This window comes from Megascapheus bottae, chromosome 17 (assembly GCF_031878675.1).
Source record: "Megascapheus bottae isolate mThoBot1 chromosome 17, mThoBot2.hap1, whole genome shotgun sequence".
Lineage (NCBI taxonomy): Eukaryota > Metazoa > Chordata > Mammalia > Rodentia > Geomyidae > Megascapheus > Megascapheus bottae.
Window position 1 is genome coordinate 26,708,257 of NC_143525.1, and position 22,412 is coordinate 26,730,668.

Below are 22,412 nucleotides of genomic sequence, written 5' to 3' on the forward strand. Positions count from 1 at the left end.
CCAGGCAGATGTTTATCTCCAATTAACCAGCAAAAAGCCAGAGCTGTAGCTCTGGTGGTAGAGTACCAGCTTTAAGTGAAAAAGCTAAGGAACAACACCCTGTACTGGAACAAGAAAGAGAAAGAAAGAAAACAGAGAGAGAGAGAGAGACACAGAGAGAGAGAGAGAGAGAGAGAGAGAGAGAGAGAGAGAGAGAGAGAGAGAGAGAGAGAGATGGGGCTTGAACTCTGGGCCTGGGTGCTGTCCCTGAGCTCTTTAGCTCAAGGGTACTGCCCTACCCCTTGAGCCACAGCCCCATTTCCCCTTTTCTAGTGATTAATTGGAGATAAGAGTCTCATGGTCTTTAGTGCCCAGGCTGGCTTTGAACCTCGCTCCTCAGATCTCAGCCACCTGAGTAGCTAGGATACAGACGTGAGCTACCATGCACAGCTGAGAGAGAGAGAGAGAGAGAGAGAGAGAGAGAGAGAGAGAGAGAGAGAGAGAGAGAGAGGGAGACAGAGAGAGAGAAAGAGAGAGACACAGAGAGAGAGAGACAGAGAGAGACAGAGAGAGAGACAGAGAGAGAGAGAGAGAATGAATTCATATAAAGAAAAAGAAAATGCCTGAAAGTGAATAAGAAAAATAGTGTTACATTAAAGCAAGAGCTCTGAGGCAGGTATCAGGAAATGGGTTTGAAACTTATAGAGTCCTAAATTATCAGTGGACAAGTTGCTTGGCCTCTCTGGGCCACAAAGGATGAGATTTGAACAAATAATCTCTAATGGCTTTCCAGTTCTGAAGCAGTCAGCAAGGTATCAGTCCTAATATTTTTTGCTGGGTAAGGAAATTGGACTGGAAAGGGAAAGGAGAGGCTCCCCATAGGTCAAAGACTACATGTGGTCACACCATGCCTCCTGAATCCAGGGGCTCCTTCCCTGCCATTTGTTCCCATCTACTCTCAACTCTCAAGTCCATATTTCAGGTGAGGAGTTTGTACTCCTAAGGCTTGTGGCCAAGTTGGGAGCTGGACCCTGAGCTCTGCTGAGTCCTCCATGGCTAGAGGCCAAGGGTTGAAGACCAGACTTTATCAGTACTTTATCAGAGTTTGTGAATGGCCCAGCCCAAGTGACTACTTGGCCGTGGACTTTGTTAAATGTCCCACAAATGCCACTTTGGCTCTTGAGGGACAGGGGACCTTGTATCCCAGGGGAATTGTTTCCAGGTCTGCCTAGAGTAAATGTTAGGATAGGACCTCCTAAGAAAATTACCAAGCTCAGAGGGTCATCATGATGGTAACCATTTTTGGAAACAATGTTGACTAAAGTAGTCTGGCATTATGGAATGTGGCTTGTGGGAAGAAGCAGAAATCATGAGGGGAGGGCAAAGGAGAGAGGAGAATGCTGGAGCTACCCACATAGGAAGAGATGGGCTGAAGTTGAGTGGAATGAAAAGAACCATGGAGTTCACAAATCCTATTTTCTTGCTCATAGGATCTTGATGTGAATAATACAATGCATAAAATAGCAAAACAATGTGTTATGTATTATTATGGATTCTTAATTTTGCCTGTTAATCTGCTCCACAATGTGATTGGAAATAATTTGGGATAAGAAAGAGAGTAGTGGGCTGAGAATTTGGCCTAGTGAGAGAGTGCTTGCCTAGCATGCATGAAGACCTGGGTTTAATTCCTAGGTACCACATACATAGAAAAAGCCAGAAGTGGTGCTGTGGCTCAAATGGTGGATCTCTAGTCTTGAGAAAGCCCAAGGACAATGTTCAGACCCTGAGTTCAAGCTCCAGGACTGGGGCTTCTTTGTGCTGATTCTCAGGCTCAAGCCTAATGCTCTACCACTTGAACCACACCTCCACTTCTAATTTTTTGGTGATTAATTGGAAAGAAAAGTCTCAGACTCTCCTGCCTAGGCTGGCTTCAAACTGCTATTCTGATTACAGGTATGAGATACTGGCACCTGGCCCCTTAGCTTTTTTGATCAAGGCTGGCACTCTACCACTTGACTTAAAACCTTACACTTCAGAATTTTTTTTTGTGGGTCATGGGGCTTGAACTTGGCCTGGGCGCTGTCCCTGAGCTCTTCAGCTCAAGGCTACCTCCCTACCCTCGAGCCAAGCCCCATTTCCCATTTTCTAGAGGTTAATTGGAGATAAGAGTCTCAAGTTCTTTTGTGCCCAGGCTGGCTTTCAACCTTGATCCTCAAATCTCAGCCTCCTAAGTAGCTAGGATTACAGGTGTGAGCCACTGCCTGGCACACTTCAGAATTTTTGCTACCTAACTGGAAGTACGTCACATGAATTTTTGCCCGGGCTGACTTTGAACCTTGATCATCAGATTTCAACCTCTTAGTAGCTAGGATTATACAAGCGTGATTCACTGGCACCCATCTCCTATCTATTTTTATGTCTATTATAAACATACCTTTTCTCATTTTTTGGCATATATGTCCAAATTATTTTCCTTTTTTTGTGTGTTGGTTGTAGGGCTTGAACTCAGGGCCTGGGCACTGTCCTTGAGCCTCTTTGGGTTAATGACCACTTGCACCACAGTACCACTTCTGGTTTTTGAGTGGGTAATTAGAGTATACAGTCTCACAGGGACTTTTCTGCCCAGGCTGGCTTTGAACCATGATCCTTAGATTTCAGCCTCCTGAGTAGCAAGGATTATAGGCTTGAGCCACCAGTGTCTGACTTACCAAATTATTTTCTTATTTCCCTCCAATAAATTTGCTAATGTGGAAGTGATTGACCAAAGATTTTTCTATACACATTGATTACCTTCTGTGCCAAAAGATTATACCAGTTTATTCTTCATCAGCTAAGTCTAAGTTATCAGTTTGGGAATAATTTTGTTTTACATTTTGTTATGTACCTCTCTTTTTTAAAACTCTTTCCATTTCCTGTCTTTTTTTTTCTTTTTTTGCCAGTCCTGGGCTTGTGCTCAGGGCCTGAACACTGTCCTTGGACTTTCTCAAGGCTAGAGCTCTACCACTTGAGCCTCAGCACCACTTCCAGCTTTTTCTTCTATGTATGTGGTACCGAGGAATCGAACCAGGGTCTTCGTGCATGCTAGGCAAGTACTCTACCACTAGGCCAAACTCCCGGCCCCATTTCCTGTCTTTTTTAACATCAAAATTGTTTAAGTAATCAACTCAGTAATTCCAACTATGAGAAAAACTGTTAAAGAAATTGTCTAAATCACACATACATACAATGCTTCTGCTGGTAGCCTGATAGATAATAGGTTTTATTGTGTCAGCCAATTACACAGCCAATTTGTCTGTCCCCGGCAGACACTAGTTCTCGTGCCAGAGCAACTCCCCATCTTTGACCACTGAAGGGGGAGGGGCAGGAGATTACTTCCAGTCCTGTTCACAGTGCCACCATTGTTCAGACACTGTCACTTGGTAGCTTTCTTGTTTTGAAAGCATCCTTCCAGCACTCTCTCTACCCCCAGCTTCTAGTACTTCACCTCATCTCCCTCAGTGACATCAGGTCTTTGATCAGACACAGCTGTCTTTCCTACCATGTATATCAAAGGTCATCAGTGATATATGCCCACATGCTTTGTTTTGTTTTGCATTATTTATGAAACAGGACACTAATTTGGTACAACAATGGTATATTCTTTATCTTTCTCAAAATTCCGTGTGTGTGTGTGTGTGTGTGTGATGTGAGAGAGAGAGAGAGACAGACAGACAGATAGTCAGATAGATAGCTGGGGCTTGAACTCAGGTCCTCAGGCTCTCCTTTACTCTGTTGGTTGTGTTTTGCTAATTATTTAGATTAATTTGAGTCTCTTAGGCTTTAAATCCTCAGATCTCAGCCTCCTATGACCTCAGCCTCCTCAGTAAGCTAGGATCACAGGCATGAGTAGTATATGCCCCACTTTTTGTTTTTGATATCGTTTTCTTTTGAGACAGGATCTTACAATGGAGTCTATGTTGGCTTCAAATTTGACATGCCTGTTTTTGAGAGACTATAGGTACATTTTTCTTCTATTTTTTTGCATATATTTTTCTAATTTCCTATAAAACTTCATTTTACTTCTTTGTGTGTGTGTGTGTGTGCCAAAACTAGGACTTGTACTTTTTCTTGGCTTTTTTTTTTTTTTTTTTTTTTGCCAGTCCTGGGCTTGAGCTCAGGGCCTGAGCACTGTCCTTGGACTTTCTCAAGGCTAGAGCTCTACCACTTGAGCCCCAGCACCACTTCTGACTTTTTTCTATGTATGTGGTACCGAGGAATCGAACCTGGGTCTTCATGCATGCTAGGCAAGCACTTTAACCACTAGGCCAAACTCCCGGCCCCTTTCTTGGCTTTTTTTAAAGTGGGTCATGGGGCTTGAGTTCAGCCTGACCACTGTCCTTGATCAATTCAGCTCAAGGTTACCACCCTAACCCTGGGCCTGGGCATTGTCCCTGAGCTGGGTCTTCTGTGCATGCTAGGCAACTACTCTACCACTAGGCCAAACTCCTGGCCCGTGTGTGATATATTTTATTTGTCCCTATTCAAATAGGGATGTGTGTGTTATTTCAATGTGATTTGATCCCTGGTTTTTCAGAGGCCAGAGAAAAGAAGGAAGAAGAGACCAGGGATTTGGGCCCAAGAGTTTGTCCTAGTGGTAATGCTTGCCTATTATGCACAAAGGCCTGTATTCTATTCCTCAGTACCACATACACAGAAAAAGCCAAAAGTGGTGCTGCTGTGGCTCAAGTGGTAGAGCTGTAGCCTTGAGAAAGCCCAAGGACAGTGCTCAGGCCCCTCAAGTTCAAGCTCCAGGACTGGCAAAAAAAAAAAAAAAGAGCCAAGGATTTTTCCAGGCCCTGCTTAATAACTCTGTCCTCCTGGGTGAGTTTAAGTTAGTCATCAATTATCTCATTCTTCTTGCCTGGCAGGTAAGTGGTGGATGAGGTCATAGACAAATTGAGCCAAGAAATGATGGGCTCATGAACAGGAATCCTTGTTCCATGGAAAGACAGGAAACCCCTGTAGTTTGAATCTGAAGTCATCAATTCTCAAAGTGTGGCATAGGGATCACTGTCTCAGAATGGCTTCTTAGAAGTGCATATTAGGGTGCATTTGTTAGAAGTGACTTGTTAGAAGTATATGCCTGGGGTGTTGTTGGTTCATCCCTATAATCCTCAGGAGACTGATATCTCAAGACCGTGGTTCAAAACCATCCCAGGTGCAGGAAGGTCTGTGAGACTCTTATCTCCAATTAACCACCAGAAAACTGGAAATGGCACTATGGCTCAAAGTGGTAGAGTGCTAGCCTTGGGCAAAAAGGGCTAAGGGATATCATCCAGGCCTTGAGTTCAGGCCCTGAGTTCAGGCCCCCATGACAGACCCTCTCTCTCTCAAAAAAAATGTACATTCTGGGCTGGGAGTTTGGCCTAGTGGTAGTGCTTGCCTAGCATGCATGAAGACCTGGGTTTGATTCCTCAGTACCACATACATAGAAAATAGCCAGAAGTGGTGCTGAGGCCCATGTGGTAGAGCTCTAGCCTTGAGAAAGTCCAAGGACAGTGCTCAGGCCCTGAGCTCAAGCCCCATGACCAAAAACAACAACAAAAAATCCAAGTAAAAAAGTACATGCTTAGACCTGGGGCATTAGCAGGCTGAGATCTGAGGATGGAGGTTCAAAGCCAGCTGGGATTCAAAGGCAGCTGGGGTAGACACATCTACCAGACTCTTATCTATGAGTAACAATCAAAACTCCAAAACTGAAGGCAGGCCTAGGGGAGGAGGAAAACCTAGTAGAGGGCCCTGAACTTAAGTCCCAGTATTAGCAGAAAAGAGGTAGGGAAGGAAAGGACAGGAAGGGATAAACTTACCACTTATTTTGTATACTATAACTTTAAAATAATTATCCAACACCAGTGGCTCATGCTTATAATCCTAGATAGTTAGGAGACTGAGATCTGAGATCTGTGGTTCAAACCAGCCCAGGGAAAGTCATGAGACTCATGTCCTGCTAATCACCCAAGAGCCAGAAGTGGAACTGTAGTTCAAGTTACAGAGTGCCAGTCTTGATCCAAAAAGCTCAAAGATAGTGCCCATGCCCTGAGCTCAAGCCCCAAGGCTGGCACCAAAAGAAAAAAACATTGAGCCAGACACCAATTCTAGATATTTAGGAGACTAAAATCTGTGGGTCAAAGTTCAAAGCCACCCCAGACAGAAGTTCATTAACCACTAAAAAAACAGAAGTAGAGTTGTGACTCAAGTAGTAGAGTGTCAGTCTTGAATGAAAAAAGCTAATGGGACAATGCCCAGGCCCTGAGATTAAGCTCTAGTAACAGCAGAAAAATAGCAAGTAAATGAATAAAACAAAATATCCAGTGATATTCCAGTATCACACACACACACACACACAAAAGGAAGTCCTGAGTATAAGCTTGTTGTCCTTAGAGAAAGCATTAGCTTAGCTAGGAAATCAGGCCATGACATAGTGACAATAAACTAGCAAGAGGTAAGAAGAGGGCTGTAGTCTTTGGAGGGTGGAGATGAAGATGGGTTTTAAAACCTTCACTGACCTCTTAGGCTCAATCTTTCTTCCTGGACCCTAGTGCCTTTAGAGGAGAGATAAGTGCTCCCTGAGACTGCTGTAAGAGCTAGGAGATTTCTGTCTTCCTCACTTTTTTTTTTTTTTTTTGTCAGTCTTGGGCTTGGGCTCAGGGCCTGAGCACTGTCCTTGGGCTTTCTCAAGGCTAGAGCTCTACCACTGGAGCCACAGCACCACTTCTGGCTTTTTGTATATGTATGTGGTACCGAGGAATCGAACCCAGGTCTTCGTGAATGCTAGGCAAGCACTTTAACCCCTAGGTCAAACTCCCGACCCTTCCTCACTTTTTATTTCTTTAGATTTTGACTATTCTTAAAAAATATTTTTGAGGGCCGGGAGTTTGGCCTAGTGGTTAAAGTGCTTGCCTAGCATGCATGAAGACCCGGGTTCGATTCCTCGGTACCACATATAGAAAAAAAGCCGGAAGTGGTGCTGAGGCTCAAGAGGTAGAGCTCTAGCTTTGAGAAAGTCTAAGGACAGTGCTCAGGCCCTGAGCTCAAGCCCACAACTGGCAAAAAAAAAAATATTTTTGATATTAGATTTTTGCATATAAACGAATTTTCCCATTTCTACTACTATTCTGAATTTGCTCTACAATCTTTTCTAGATGGCAATGTCCCCAGACAGTAAAATGTTTGTTTTGCTTTGTTCTTTTTCTTTCTCTTGTTTCTATTTCTTGGGCTTTGTTCTTAATGTGAAATATTTTCATGTAACTTACTCTGTTAATCTTTTTTCATTCATTTTGCTTCCATTATGCATCCACTTGATGTGATCCTTCATTCATTTGTGCCATGCATAGTACTCCATTATTGGAATGAACCATAAGTTAAAGATCAGTCCAAGTACATTTGAATCCTTTACAAATTTTTACTGTTTGATCCACCCTGCTAAGAACATCTGGATGTTAGTAGGGCGCGGTAGCTCACGCCAATTAATTGTAGCTACTCAGGAGGCTGAGATCTGAGGATGGAGGTTCAAAGCCAACCCAGGCACTAAAGACCATGAGACTCTTATCTCCAATTAATCACTAGAAAACAGGAAGTGGGGCTGTGGCTCAGGGGTAGGGCGGTAGCCTTGAGCTGAAGAGCTCAGGGACAATGCCCAGGCCAAGAGTTCAAGTCCCACAACAGACCAAAAAAAAAAACAACAGAAAAAAAAGAACATCTGGATGGTTACATATTCTAGAGCTCATGTATAGGGGTTTCTCTTGTATAATCCTGAAATGCAATAATTGCATTAAATTATTTTACGGAATAGTTGGGCTAATATTTGTCCCACCCATTATGTTCTGTTGTACTGCCTCTCCAGTAACATCCTTTTTTTTTTTTGCCAGTCCTGTACTTGAGCTCAGGGCCTGAGCACTATGCTTGGGTTTTTCTCGAGGCCACTTGAGCCACAGCACCACTGCTGGCTTTTTTTCTATGTATGTAGTACGCAGAGATGAACCGGATTTTGTACATGCTAGGTAAGCACTCTACCTCTAGGCCAAACTCCCGGCCCTGTCCAGCAACATTCTTAACTTTGGCTATCATAGCTGTGACCTCAGGGCAGCTTTCCTATTCCCAGCTTGAGCTCACACCTTCTTTAACACCCCAGGAAACTTTCTGAGACATTTCTATGTACTCCTGAATTCCCTACTGATCACAAGGGAGAGGAGGAAATGCCAGTTTAGACATAGATTGGAGAATACTGGGGTCTTTTTTTTTTTTTTGCCAGTCCTGGGGCTTGAACTCAGAGCCTGAGCACTGTCCTTGGGCTTTTCCTTAAGGCTAAAGCTTGACAACTTGAGCCACATCACCACTTCTGGACTTTTCTGTGTATATGATACTGCGGAATTGAACCCAGGTCTTCATGCATACTAGACAAGAAAGCACTCTACCAGTAGGCCAAACTCCTGACCATTGGGTCTTTCTATGTGTGCCAGTCACTGGACCTTCTTATTGGATGAAGGTCAGCTTGTAGAGTTGTTACTAGGGCTCCCAAAATATACTGAATCCTTGTCCCCTAGGATAAATGAAGATGCCTAATTACTTTTCTCTCAATCATTCCCCACAGCCTCCCCCACTGAGATACCATTTGTCTCCTTTCCTCTCTACATCCAGGTTTCTTTCTTCTTTTTGTGTGTGGATCATGGGGCTTGAACTTGGCCTGGGTGCTCTCTCTGAGCTCTTCAGCTCAAGGCTACCGCTCTATCCTTGAGCCAAGCCCTACTTCCCATTTTCAAGGAGGTTAATTGGACATAAAATTGGCTTTGAACCTCAATTGATCCTCAGATCTCAGCCTTCTGAGTAGCTAAGATTACAGGTGTGAGCCATGTTTATTTAAGGGTAGTCAAAGTGGCAGACAGCCAGGTATGTCCCAGATTCTGACCTGCGTCAGAATCTGATGGGGTGCCTAATTCCCCAGATTTACTCCTACTCCCTACATGCTGCTTGGGAACCATTTGCTGAACAAGTTCCCCAAGTGACATGCACATTGGGATTTAAGAGCTGCTGCTTTGGGCACTGCTATCAAGGAAGTCAGACCAAGGTCATCTCTATGTAGGGTGAGACATCTTTCCACCAGATCCTCTGTGAAGAACAAGTCCCCTTTTTTTCCCTTTCCTTCCTTCTGCTCCTACCAGGGATAAAGGAATGTTCCTAAATTATAAAATCAGTGTATATAAAGTATGCAATCCAACATTGTTTATAAGAAAAAAAATGAAAATAGCTGCCTGCCATTAGTGGCCTGGGAAGCTATCTAATGGTACATCTTTCCAGTGGAACACTATGCAATTAGTAAAAGTACCTTTGTGTCATTATTATTAGATATTAACTTCCACTGAATCTTTGGTTTTTTTGTTTGTTTGTTGTTTTTTTGCCAGTCCTGGGCTTGAGGCTCAGGGCCTGAGCACTGTCCTTGGACTTTCTCAAGGCTAGAGCTCTACCACTTGAGCCTCAGCACCACTTCCAGCTTTTTGCTATGTATGTGGGGTACTGAGAAATCGAACCCGGGTCTTCGTGCATGCTAGGCAAGCACTCTACCAGCCCCTCACTGAATCTTTGTAAAGAGCATTTCAAGGGGCCAGGAGTTTGGCCTAGTGGTAGAGTGCTTGCCTAGCATTCACAAACACCTAGGTTTGATTCCTTGGTACTACATACATAGAAAAAGCTGAAGTGGTGCTGTGGCTTAAGTGGTAGACTTTTAGCCTTGGAAAAGCACAAGGACAGTGCTCAGGCCCTGAGTTCAAGTCTCTGGACAGCCAAAAACAAAAAGCATGTCAAGCAAGGAACGGTGCTGCATACTCGTAAGCCTAACACTTGAGAGGCTGAGGATGATTGTAAGACTGTCTCAGTAATTTAGGAAGTGGTGCTGTGGCTCAAGTGGTAGAGTGCTAGCCTTGAACTGAAGAGCTCAGTGACAGCACCCAGACCCAGAATTCAAGCCCCAAAACAACCAAAATAAATAAAAATGTTGATTTTCAGTTTCTGGTATTGTGTATATTTTATTTGTTTAATTGTGGGTCCTGGGGCTTGAACTCTAGGCTTGGGAGCTGTCCCTAATCTCTTCAGCTCAAGGTTACTGCCCTTCCCCTTGAACCATAGGCCCACTTCCCATTTTCTAGTGATTAATTGGAGATATGATTCTTACGGACTTTCATGCCTAGGCTGATTTTGAACCTGGATCCTTAGATCTCAGCCTCCTAAGTAGCTAGGATTATAGGCATGAGCTACCTCACCCAGCTACAAATTAATTATTTTTGCCAGTCCTGGGAACTGAACTCAGGGCCTGAGCACTGTCCTTGGGCTTTTCCTCAAGGTTAGCACTCTACCACTTGAGCCACAGCACCAATTCTGGCTTTTCTCTATATGTGGTACTGAGGAATGAAACCTAGGTCTTCATGCATGCTAGGCTAAACTCCCAGCCCCCAAATTGATTTTTTTATAATTAGAAAAACATGAGGTTCTTTTTAATTGGGAAATAAAACACAAATCATAAAAACATTCAGAAGTGTTTGCTGGATAGTTACTATGAAGGACTTTGTTTAGATTATTCTATAAACCTTGATAGTGAAAAATCAATTATCAAAGCAAATAAGTTGTCTCTCTCCCTGTTCATGTCAGTCTCAGTGTCTGGTTGAGAGTCAGGTGGCACCTGCCACCAGATCAACCTCAATGTCAGAGGTCTGCTGTAGTACTATGTCCCCTGAGGGCTTGTAGAATACCTGGCACCTCCCTCACTGCCCAGCCCACCTGTCCACATGCTTGCACCCCTCCACACACACACCAGCTGCTCTGCCACAGGGCTCCCTCCCAGATAAGTGCTGTTCATAGGAGCTGCAGGACTCAATGGCTACTTTTGGGCCAACAGGCACCTGCAGAGGATTCTGATGCTTTGGTAGGTGAATTGCTCTGCTTGGTGTTTTTACTCCAGGAGTGATTTAAAGCCTAAGGTTATTCCCTTTATATAACCCAGCTAGAGTGACACTGGCATGAGTTTCCTGGCTTCCTCCATCACCTGAAATATTTTAACAGGCTAAATGACTACCTTGCACCTGACTGAGTGGGTTGCTGTTTTGAGATTAGTCAAAGAGATCAACCTCCTAGGTTTGCATCAACCTTGCACCTCAGCTAAGGCTCACTCAACAGCAGGAGCAGAAAGGGCATCCAGCAGCCACCCACGCAGATGGATCGGCCAAGAAGGCCTTGACCCTTCCAAGTGCAGGAAGTGTACCCAGGCTCCACAGCCAAACCCAGAACCTGCTGGTCCCTACTGCTGATAGAATGAGGCACTGAGACAGCGGCCAGATTACAGCTACAAATATTGTGAGGGGAATGGCATGACCTCTGTGATGTCATCTACTTCTTGTTCTATGATATTGCCATTGTCAACGCCTGCTGGATGATCAGCCCAGAGGAAGAGATGTTTAGCATCTTCATTGGTTCCTAGCTCTTCCCCCTCCCTCCCTCTCCTACTCTCTCTCCCTCCTTCCCTAGTTCCTGTTTTTGATCTTGGGGCTTGAACTCAGGGCCTAGAATTGAGTGCTGTCTCTGAGCTTTTTTTTCCCTTCAAGACTAGGGCTTTACTACTTTGATCCACAGAGCCATTTTGGTTCTCTAGTGATTAATTGGAGATAAGTCTCATGGACTTTCCAGATGAGACGGCATTGAACCACAGTCCTCAGATCTCAGCTTTAAGAGTAACTAGGATTATAAGAGTGAGCCACCAGCAGTGTGGAGCTAGCTCTCTCTGTTTCTGTCTCTCTCATCCTGGTCCTAGTGCTTGAACTCGACTTGGGTCCCAGACATTTTTGTTTTTGTTTTTCCCAGTCCTGGGGCTTGAACTCAGGGCCTGAGCATTATCCTTGGGCTTTCTCAAGCCTAGCATTCTATGACGTTTTTTGTTCTTGTTGTTCAGGATAGTGCCTTTTTTTTTTGTAGTTAATTGAAGTGTCTCATGGTCTTCCCTACCCAGGCTGGCTTCAAAATGTGATGCTCAGATCTCAGCCTCCTGAGTAGGTAGGAGTACAGGTGTGGGCTTTGGGTGCAGGAATGGCAAGACCAACAAGAAGGTCACCATTGGGCAGGGAGCGTGGCCTAGTGGTAGAGTGTTTGCCTAGCATGCATGAAGGCCCTGATTTGATTCCTTGGTACCACATACATTAAAAAAGCCAGAAGTGGTGCTGTGGCTCAAGTGTAGAGCTCTAGCCTTGAGAAAGCCCAGGAACAGTACTCAGGCCCTGAGTTCAAGTCCAGACTGGCAAAAAAGTCACTCTGACTGACCATGGACCACTCTGACACACATTGGCCTTGATTTATCATAACCATCAGACCATTCCTTCTGCAGCTCAAGGGAGCATTTTTCCACCCTATCTGCTTGCAATATCCTGTAACTTTGTGCTCTCACTGCGTGTTTCTTTGGGTTCCATGTTTTCCTAATTCTCCACCAAGTCTAGCTTGTTTGCAGAGTTAAGCTTATGATTATTAAAAAAAAAAAACCTAAATAACAAAGTTACATTTGCTAGGCCTGTGAATTGACTAAACTCTGGACATCTGAAACCCTTTTGTATTTGTGTTCTTTGATCTGACCTATTCTCTGCTGTCCTCACTTTACAATCACCTTAGGATCCAGGAAAAACAAAATTCAACAATAAATATCTTGAGAGGAGAGTAAACCCTCAGGTCAGGATATCTTATCAGTCAATAGCTCAAGAGACTACACTCCAGGCCACTGGTTCTTGCTCTTCATCTCCAGTGGAAAACTTCAAGGTCACCTTCTACAGAGACAAAAGACAGAAAATGGTCAAGCAGGCCACAGGCCTGAGTTTTAACTTCCTGTCCCAGATTCTTCCTAATATGAGACTGGTATCTATACCTATGGCTGAAATGTGCAGCCATTTTGCCATGCTACCCTGGGATGAATTTCTCCTTTCTCTGTCTTTGACCTCATCTATTTGGCATATGGGTTGAGTGGCTGGACCTAGAACTGGACTTTAGGCCTGGGGGCTAAAGACTCATTTTACTTGTAACTTTCATAAACATAAAATTGAACAGGCTACTTAAGCCATTCTACAAATTCAGCATTTCCAGCTTAGTTTGAGCCTAGTACTGTAAAAATGGACATGCCTGGTTGGTTGGCTTTTCCATTGTGAATTTATGGGCTTCAGTTTTCTGAGTTGTCCTGGCAACTTGTATATAACAGTATTTTAGAGCCTGCTTAGACCAGTTGGATGATTTACTTTTAGATTTCTACTCCAGGATCTTGACTGTTGGAGCACTACACATATGTGTTTGTTTGTTTTTGTCAGTTGTGGGGCTTGAACTCTGGGCCTGGGGACTGTCACTGAGCTCTTCAGATCAAGACTACTGCCTTACCCGTGGAGCCAGAGTGCCACTTCTGGTTTTCTAGTGGTTAATTGGAGATGAGTTTCATGGACTTTAGTGTCCGGGCTAGCTTTGAGCTGTGATCCTCAGATCTCAGCCTCCTGAGTAGCTAGGATTACAGGCATGAGCTACCAAACCCTGCTAGACATGTATATTTAGATACAAACTTCGTAATTATTCTGATTTCTCTATCATTTGACTTGATCTTGGGTTCTTGAAAGTTCTAGGATTAGATATAACTGATCTTTATGATTTTTTTGGGGGTGGGGTCAGTCCTAGGGCTGTAACTCAGGGCCTGAGCACTGTCCTTGGCTTTCTCAAGGCTAGAGCTCTACCACCTGAGCTTCAGCATGACTTCCGGCTTTTTTCTATGTATGTGGTACCTAAGAATTGAACCTGGGTCTTTGTGCATGCTAGGCAATCACACTACCACTAGGCCAAATTCTCGGTCCTTTATGATTATTTTTGGTACTACAGTATTTTGAGCTATTGATGGGCTTTTTAAAAAGAGATACTGTGGGACTGGGAGTTTGGCCTAGTGGTAGAGTGCGTGCCTAGCATGCATGAAGACCCAGGTTTGATTCCTCGGTACCACATACATAGAAAAAGTCACAAGTGGTGCTGTGGCTCAAGTGGCAGAATGCTAACCCTGAGGAAAAGCTCAAGGACAGTGCTCAGGCCCTGAGGTCAAGCTCTAGGACTGGCAAAAAAAATAATTAAAAAATAATTCTAGGGGCCGGGAGTTTGGCCTAGTGGTAGAGTGCTTGCCTAGCATGCACGAAGGCCCGGGTTCAATTCCTCGGTACCACATACATAGAAAAAAAGCCAGAAGTGGTGTTGAGGTTCAAGTGGTTTTGCTCTAGCCTTGAGAAAGTCCAAGGACAGGGTTCATGTCCTGAGCTCAAGCCCAGGACTGGCAAAAAAAATAATAATAATAATAATTATAAAAAAGCTCAATGTCAGGAGCCAGGATTTTGGCCTAGTGGTAGAGTGCTTGCCTAGCATGCACAAAGACCCAGATTTGATTCCTCGGTACCACATACATAGAAAAAAAAAGTGCAATGATGCTTTTGCCAGGATATGAGTTCAAGCCCCATGACTAGCAAAAACAACAATAATAAAAAAAATAGGACCGGAGCATGGACTAGTGGTAGAGTGCTTGCCTTAGCATGCACGAAGACTGGGGTTCGATCCTCGGTACTGCATACACAGAAGTGTTACTGTGGCTCACGTGGTAGAGTGCTAGCCTTGAGAAAGCCCAAGGACAATGCTCAGGCCCTGAGTGCAAGCCCCAGGAGTGGAAAAAAAAATATATATATATGTACACACATACTTCAATAGTATTACCAAAAATCATTAAAAAATTCTTAAAAACTAGAAAAGCTCCCCCAGTACCAAAGGAAAGAAAAATTAAAAGGAATAAACACAATTTCCTTATGTTACATTGGTGGCCCCACAGAACCATGCCTTTACAAACTGAAAGGTATCTTGGAACTATTCCCTTTTATCTAGATTGGCCCTTTGACTTGCTTTTACCTACAGAATATGGTGGAAGTGTCAGTTCTTGGCATACAACTTAAAGGCTTAGTGACTTTCACTTTTGCCCTTTTGGAAGCTTTAAGTCAACATGTCAAAAGTCTGGATGCCCTCTTGGGAGATTGCGAAGAAAAGTTACACAGAGTTTGGACTTGGGAATACAAGGAGACCAGCACTTGGCTTTCAGCTGAGGCAGCTCCCTACTTACGTCCTAGAGTCATTGAAAAGGACAGCAAATAGTGGACTAATCACAGCCCAGATTACATAACTATGAGTACATAAAATAGTTCTTGTGTCAATTCATAGGTTTTATGATGGTGGTTTGTTGGGTAACACCTTAAAGCACATCAGTTTTTCTTGGGATACAGATTCTGCATAAGATGTATGCTGAGGGGCATAGTAGTAAAGTACTTGCTTAGCATGCATGAAACCCTTAGTTCTAGCTTATTGGTTGTGTGCCTTTGGGAGGGAAGTCCTATAGTGTGGGGGAGATGGAATCCCCACATCAGCATGCTAGGCAAGTACTCAAGTCTGAGCTACATCCCCAGCCCTAGCTGTTAGCCTTTGGAAGTCATTAATTTTCAAATCTCAGCTGTTATAATGGGCTTAGGGTCTGAGCACTGCCCTTAGGTTTTTTTTTTTTTTTCCCCCAGGCTAGAGATTTACCTCTTGAGCCATGGCACCACTTCTGGATTTTTTTTTTCTATGTATGTGATACCAAGGAATTGAACCCAGGTCCTCGTGAATGCAAGGCAAGCACTCTACCACTAAGCCAAACTACAAGCGTCTGTTCTTGAAGTTCTTAACTCCAAGCAATTAGCAAAAAGATGTGGCTCAAGTACCAGAGTGCCAAACTTAAGGAAAATAGCTAAGGAATAAGTCTGTGTCATAAGCCCTAGAACTAGCACCAAACAGAAAACACCCAGAACAAATGAATAAATGGCCTGACATCTTCAGTTCGTCTGTAACAAGTTTGCTTTCTAGACCTCACAACACGATTGTTTTCTGGACCACTCAGAACACGATTGGGAAGTTTATTGAGCAAGGCAGGAGCTGACATGACAGGACTATACCCCAAGGTTGGGCAGCCTGATGTGTAGAAGCTTACACATGAGCCCCCTCCCCCCTTTTTTGTCAGTCCTGGGGCTTGAACTCAGGTTAAACTCCCAACCTCATGCGAGCCCTTTTGTCTTAGAAGTTTTTGTGTAAGTCCAGCAAGTATGTTGGGGGAGGGGGGGTGGCTCCACAACTATAACTTCCATACTTCTTTATCTATAGGTTACAGGGTTAATTTAATCAGTATATTCAACTCATAACAAGACGTTTCTAGATGCCTCTACAGACTTAGTCTGGGTAAACAATGGCAGGGGAAGGGTCTTAAGTCCGGGTAAATGGGGGTGGGGGGAAGCTCTAAGCAGTTCTTAGTCCCACAATTTCAACAGTACATTCAGCACATTACAACCTTTTCCACTTTCCACATTACAGTTTGACCTGTGATGATCAAAGGTGGAATGGCATAAAGAGACCTGTTGCAGACAAGCATTAATTGCCCGCATCAAACCCAAGTCTCTCTTCCTCCTCCTCCTCCTAAAATGCCCACCTCCCCGTCCCCCACCTCAATCACAAAACAGGTGATTTACTAAGTCAGGATGGGGGCCTAGAAATCCTAGAACAAAACAATAACAACAATAACCCAGTGAAAAGCCAGGTTCTCCAGCAGCTTGCAGAGGAGACTGTGACTGTACCACAGGGACCAGCACTAGGCGAGACGCCACACCCACACCTTCCGGTCTGCCAAAGCCTGGGCAAACTCCAGTTATCGCGATAACACCCCGCTACGTCCCGCCTTCCCTAAGCTAGAGGTCACGCGAGAGTGACTAGTCCAATCACGAGACCAGACGGCGCTGCAAGATGGCGGCGCGCTGGGAGCGTAGCTTCTGCGTTTCTAAGAGCTGGGCGCTGCGGGGATCACTGTTTTGGAGTTGAACGAGCCCCCTGTCAGGCCCGTCGTTGTCGAGCGGGAATCTCCGCCGGAGGGGTAGGTGACTTAGCCTCTGTCGCTGTGCAGGGTGCCATCTTGAATGGGTTAGCCCAGGCGTCCCCGTCAGATTTGGGGCCCGTGAGGTGTCGACTTGGGGGTCCGGAGCGGGCTTCCTGGGGCCGTGTGTGCGGGGTGGGCTGGTGGGCGGAGCTGGCGGCGAGAGTGGAGGCTGGCATTGAAGGAGAGACCCCGGAGCGAGCGTGTGCTCAGGCGTTGAGGGGACGACTGAAGCTGAAGCGGGAAGGCTCCCGAGGGGGAAGGAGTGGGAAGGACTGCGGAGCAGGCCCGGCAGAACTAGAGGGGGAAAGTCGAATTTATGGAGGAGGGCCAGGATCGAGGAGGGGAAAATCTGTGGAGGAGGAATTCGGTGTTCCAGAAGCAGAACATGATCGTTTTCTTAAAAGAAAAAAGGCCTGAACGAGGTGCCATTCCTTCAGTGTCTATACTTGAGGTGGAAGAACAATCCACACTGACTGAGAAACAACAGCAAGAGCAAAGCTCTTAAGGCATGTGGCAGACTTGAAGAGGCAGGAAGGAGGAGGTCACTGTGGCTAGAGCAACAAGAAAAGATTAAGTAATTCCATTAGAGAAATGTGGAGAGTGCCAGGTAAGAGTTGATATCCAAGTTAACTCTGACGCATGAGACAGCGTCAGCTAAAACTTCAATAGTTGTATTAGGAAGTTAGTTAGGCTGCAGGGTAGGAGCTCACTGATAGAATTCATGTTTACATGTAAGAGTCTTTGGTTTCAATCTCTAGGCCCCTCCTCCCCAAAGAGTTACTTAGCAAACAAATGGTTTTTTGATTCCTCATGTATTTTGACCAGAATACCTAATGTAGGAAATGAACTGAAGTTGTCAATCTTTAACTTAATTTGCTTCACATATATGTGTAGGGTATCATGTGTGCCAACTATATGGTCTGCGTTTTTTTTTTGGGGGGGGGTTAGTGGATGGATGTTGTGCTGACTTGAGGCTTGAATTTAGTGCCTGAGCTTTATTGTTCAAGGCTAGGGCTCTACACTTGAGCCACAGTCCACTTTTTGGTTGGTAGACCTAACTTAATTGTAGATAAGAGGCTCTGGGACTTACTTTCCCAGGGTGTTTTTCAACTGTGACACTCAGAATAATGTTGTAGAGTCCTAATATAGCAGTGTCCCTTGAAATTGTTATTATTTTTATTATTATTAGTTTCTGTTCAGAATTACAAGAAAGGAAAACATAGTCCTTTGCTATTTTCTTGGGGACTGGGACCTAGTCTAGTTTTATACTCCCCTGTTTCCTGATGGTCTATAAAGTTAATGTTGTTAGGAAATTAAAACTGATGTGCAGAGGCTGGGAATATGGCTTAGTGGTAGAGTGCTTGCCTAGCATGCATGAAGCCCTGGGTTGATTTCTCAGTACCTCATAAACAGAAAAAGCCAGAAGTGGCTCTGTGGCTTAAGTGGAAGAGTGCTAGCCTTGAGCAAAAGGAAGCTCAGGGACAGCACCCAGGCCCAGAGTTCAAGCCCCAGAACTGGCAAAAACAAGCAAACAAAAACAAGTGATATAAGCCAGGTTTGGTGGTGTATAACTGTAATCTTATCATTCAGAGGAAATCTTGAGACCAAAGTTGGACTGAGCTACAATGAGGCCTTTCTCAGAAAACTGAATCTCACACACACACACTCTCTCTCTCTCTCTCTCTCTCTCTCTCTCTCTCTCTCTCTCTCTCTCTCTCTCTCTCTCTGTATATATATATATATATATATATATATCCATCCCTAGAGAATAGTGTGTTTTAGTTATAGTGTGAAGAGTTAAAAGTAGTAAGTCACTGCTTCAAAGTTTCTGGGAGTACAGTGAAGAATAAAGTGGGAGCCAGACACTGTGGCTCATGCATGTATTCCTAGCTATTCAGGAGGCTTAGATATGAGGATCATAGTTCAAAGGCAGCCTGGGCAAGAAAGTTCATGAGAGGGACTGGGAGTTTGGCCTAGTGGTAGAGTGCTTGCCTAGCATGCATGAAGACCCAGGTTCAATTCCTCAATATCACATACATAGAAAAGCTGGAAGTGATGCTGTGGCTCAAATGGTAGAGTGCTAGCCTTAAGAAAGCCCAAGGACAGGGCCGGGAGTTTGGCCTAGTGGTTAAAGTGCTTGCCTAGCATGCATGAAGACCCGGGTTCGATTCCTCGGTACCACATACATAGAAAAAAGCCAGAAGTGGTGCTGAGGCTCAAGTGGTAGAGCTCTAGCCTTGAGAAAGTCCAAGGACAGTGCTCAGGCCCTGAGCTCAAGCCCAGGACTGGCAAAAAAAAAAAAAAAAAAAAAAAAAGAAAGCCCAAGGACAGTGCTCAGGTTTTGAGTTCAGTCCGCAGGATTGGAAAAAAAGAAAGAAAGAAAGAAAGAGTCCATGAGACTCTATTTCCAATGAGCCACCAGAAAACTAGAAATTTTGCCTTGGCTCAAAGTGCTAGGGCACTAGCCTTGAACAAAAGAGCTCAGGGACAGCACCCAGGTCAGGCCCTAAGTTCAAACCTCATGCATGAGTGACAGAGAAGAAAGAAAGCAAGATGGAAAGTCCACGTGGAAAATATGAGTATGTGATATAAGTGATTGCTCATAGCCAGATAGAAAAGCATAGGGTGCTTTGAAAACAGTAGGGCTGTGAATATGGCTCAAGAAATCCTGACTTCAAATCCCACTACTGCAAAGAAAAAGAAAGCATATAGAGTGGGATCTTGAATAACTATGGAGATGAGAGAATTACCTGAACAAGTGATTTTTAGGGTATAATTTGAAGGACTGATGAAAGGTGACAGTGGAAGATGACGAGAGCCTTGCAGGCATAAGGATAACAGATGGTGAGATACACCACCATGTAGCAGAGAAAATGAAAGCAGACCATGATACATGGATGATTTTAGCTTTAAGAAGCTGCTGAAGGGATTTTGTAAGGGATTGTTCAGATTTGCTTTGACAGAGGGGAGAGGTTTGTCTTCTGGGTGAAAAATGGATTACAAGATGCAAGAACTATTAGGAGACTCTTAGTGCTACTATAAAAGGCTCTACTAGAAATCCAAAACTGAAATGATTATGATATGGGCCAGAAAAGTGGAGTTGCATGGATAGATTCAAGAACTAATTAGGACAAGGAAAGTACTAAAGATTTTTGGCTTGTGTGCCATGGGAAAAGTAGTAGTGACATTCAGTAGCATAGGGAAGATAAGGAGAGGGACCAGTGTGGGGTTGGTAGACATGACTTAATTTTGGACATATGTATAAAGTGCATTTGGCTGTTCAAGTGAGAAATACAGTAGACACTTGGATAGGTAATTTGGAAAGGTCCGGAGTGAGGACAATTCTCTTTTGAGATTGGCTAATTTCCAGCATAGAAGCTTGTCAGAAAACGTGAACTAGGTAGTTAACATTTATTACTGTGTAAAATTGCATCTCTAAAGAAGCAGGTGAAGGAAAGGATCTTATTGCTAGGATACTTAATAATAGGGGGTTATGACTCAACTTAGTAAAAGAAAGGTCTCTGGAAGAAGAGATGCTTGAACTGTGATCTAAGGATGAGCAGGAATTTACCCATTGAAGAAGCTAGTGAAGGAAGGAACAGTACAACGAACGGTATCTCCTGGGGCTGGTGATGTGGCTCAAGTGGAAGTATGCTAGATCAAGCACGAGGGTCTGACTTTAGTCTTCAACACAGAAAAACAAAAACAAACAAAAGGAATTGCCTTTGTGAAGGCCCTATGGCCTTCACAGAAAGAGCCAGAGGTGTGACTTAAGCTGAGAGTGAAAAAATAAAGGCCAGATCACATAGGATCTGGTATTTATGTTGAAGTAGTGATATTTGCTGTTATCCTAAGAGTAAGGTTTTGAGCAAGTAGATATTGAAGGACATACTGAGATTTGTGTTTAGAATTAATTACTGTGTAAGGCATGCTATATATCTGCAATTTCAGCATCAGGGACCAGGACACAGGAGGAGCCTAAATTTGAAGTCAGGTTGGGCTACATAGCAAATTCCAAATCAGTCTGATTTACATAACAAGGTCCTTTCTCAAAAGGATGTTTTCCTAGTATGCCCAAGGCCCTGGGCTCAATCCCCAGAATAGCAAAAATAAAATAATTCAGCTGGGTGTGATGTTGCATGTTGTATACCTATATAATTTCAGCATTCAGGAGACTGCAACAGGAGGATCATAAGTTAGAGACTATATTAAACATCCAGACCTTGCCTCAAAAAAAAAAAAAAAATCAGGTGGAAAGGCAGTAGTGAGAACAGGAATGCCTCTATAGTCTAGGTGGCTTGTTCTGGACTGACTATAGGGGTAGGAAAAAAGAGATGGATTTGAGCTATTTAGCAGGTGATCCCATAGAGCTTATGGATTTATTGGATATATGAAGCAGAGAGAGCTATCAGATAACTGCTAGATTTCTAGCTTGCTTTGTTTAGGTGAATATATTTTTGCCAGTCCTGGGGCTTGAACTCAGGGCCCAAGCACTGTCCTTGGCTTTCTGAAGGCTAGAGCCACAGTACCACTTCTGGCTTTTTTCTATGTACCGAGGAATGTAGCCCCAATTTTCATGCATTCTAGGCAAGCACTCTACCACTAGGCCAAATTCCCGTCCCTGATTAGCTTTTGCCTAGAAGTTACAAGGGTTCTTTGCTTTGTATACTTAAAAGTACATCTTTTGCTCAATTAAATCTTGAACTCCAGCAAGAGTACTTTCAACTTTTTTTTGCCAGTCCTGGGCTTGAGCTCAGGGCCTGAGCACTGTCCTTGGGTTTTCTCAAAGCTAGAGTTCTACCACTTGAGCCACAGCACCACTTCTGGCTTTTTCCTATGTATGTGGTACCTAGGAATCCAACCTAGGTCTTCGTGTATGCTAGGCAAGCACTTTACCCCTAGGCCAAACTCCTGGCCCCGAACTTTCAATTTTTAAGAGACTTGCCTCTAGTTCCAGAAATGTGTTTTACAATCAGTAAACTAGCCTAGCATCCCTTTTTTCCAGACATATTTGCCTACAAATACTGTTCTCAGCAGGCTTTCACCTAATGGAGTCTATTTTAACTTTTTTTGTGTGTGTGAGCTGGTGCACATGTTGGTCCTGAGGCTTGAATGCAAGGCCTGGGTGCTGTCCCTGAGGGCTTTTGTTTTTCTCAGTCTTAGGGCTTGAACTCAGGGCTTGGCACTGTCCCTGAGCTCTTTTTGCTCAAGCCTGGCACCCTACCACTTGAGCCACAGCACCACTTCCAGCTTTATCTGTTTATGTGGTACTGAGGAATTAAACCCAGAACTTCATGAAAGCTAGGCATTCATGAATGTTAAGCCACATTCCCAGCCCTGTCCCTGATTTCTTTTTTTTTTTTTTGCCAGTCCTGGGCTTGAGCTCAGGGCCTGGGCACTGTCCTTGGACTTTCTCAAG

The 22,412-nt window shown here is 44.1% G+C and overlaps 1 protein-coding gene across 1 annotated transcript in view; it reads left to right on the top strand.

Annotated features, from left to right (window-relative positions):
• The first annotated feature begins 16,890 nt into the window (after window positions 1-16,890).
• The window catches only part of Mettl16 (methyltransferase 16, RNA N6-adenosine), a 46,391-nt gene continuing 40,869 nt past the window's right edge, over window positions 16,891-22,412 (top strand). Inside the window, exon 1 of the mRNA XM_090351653.1 lies at window positions 16,891-16,990. The gene's annotated coding sequence lies outside the window, so the exon portion shown is untranslated. The remainder of the gene's footprint in view (window positions 16,991-22,412) is intronic.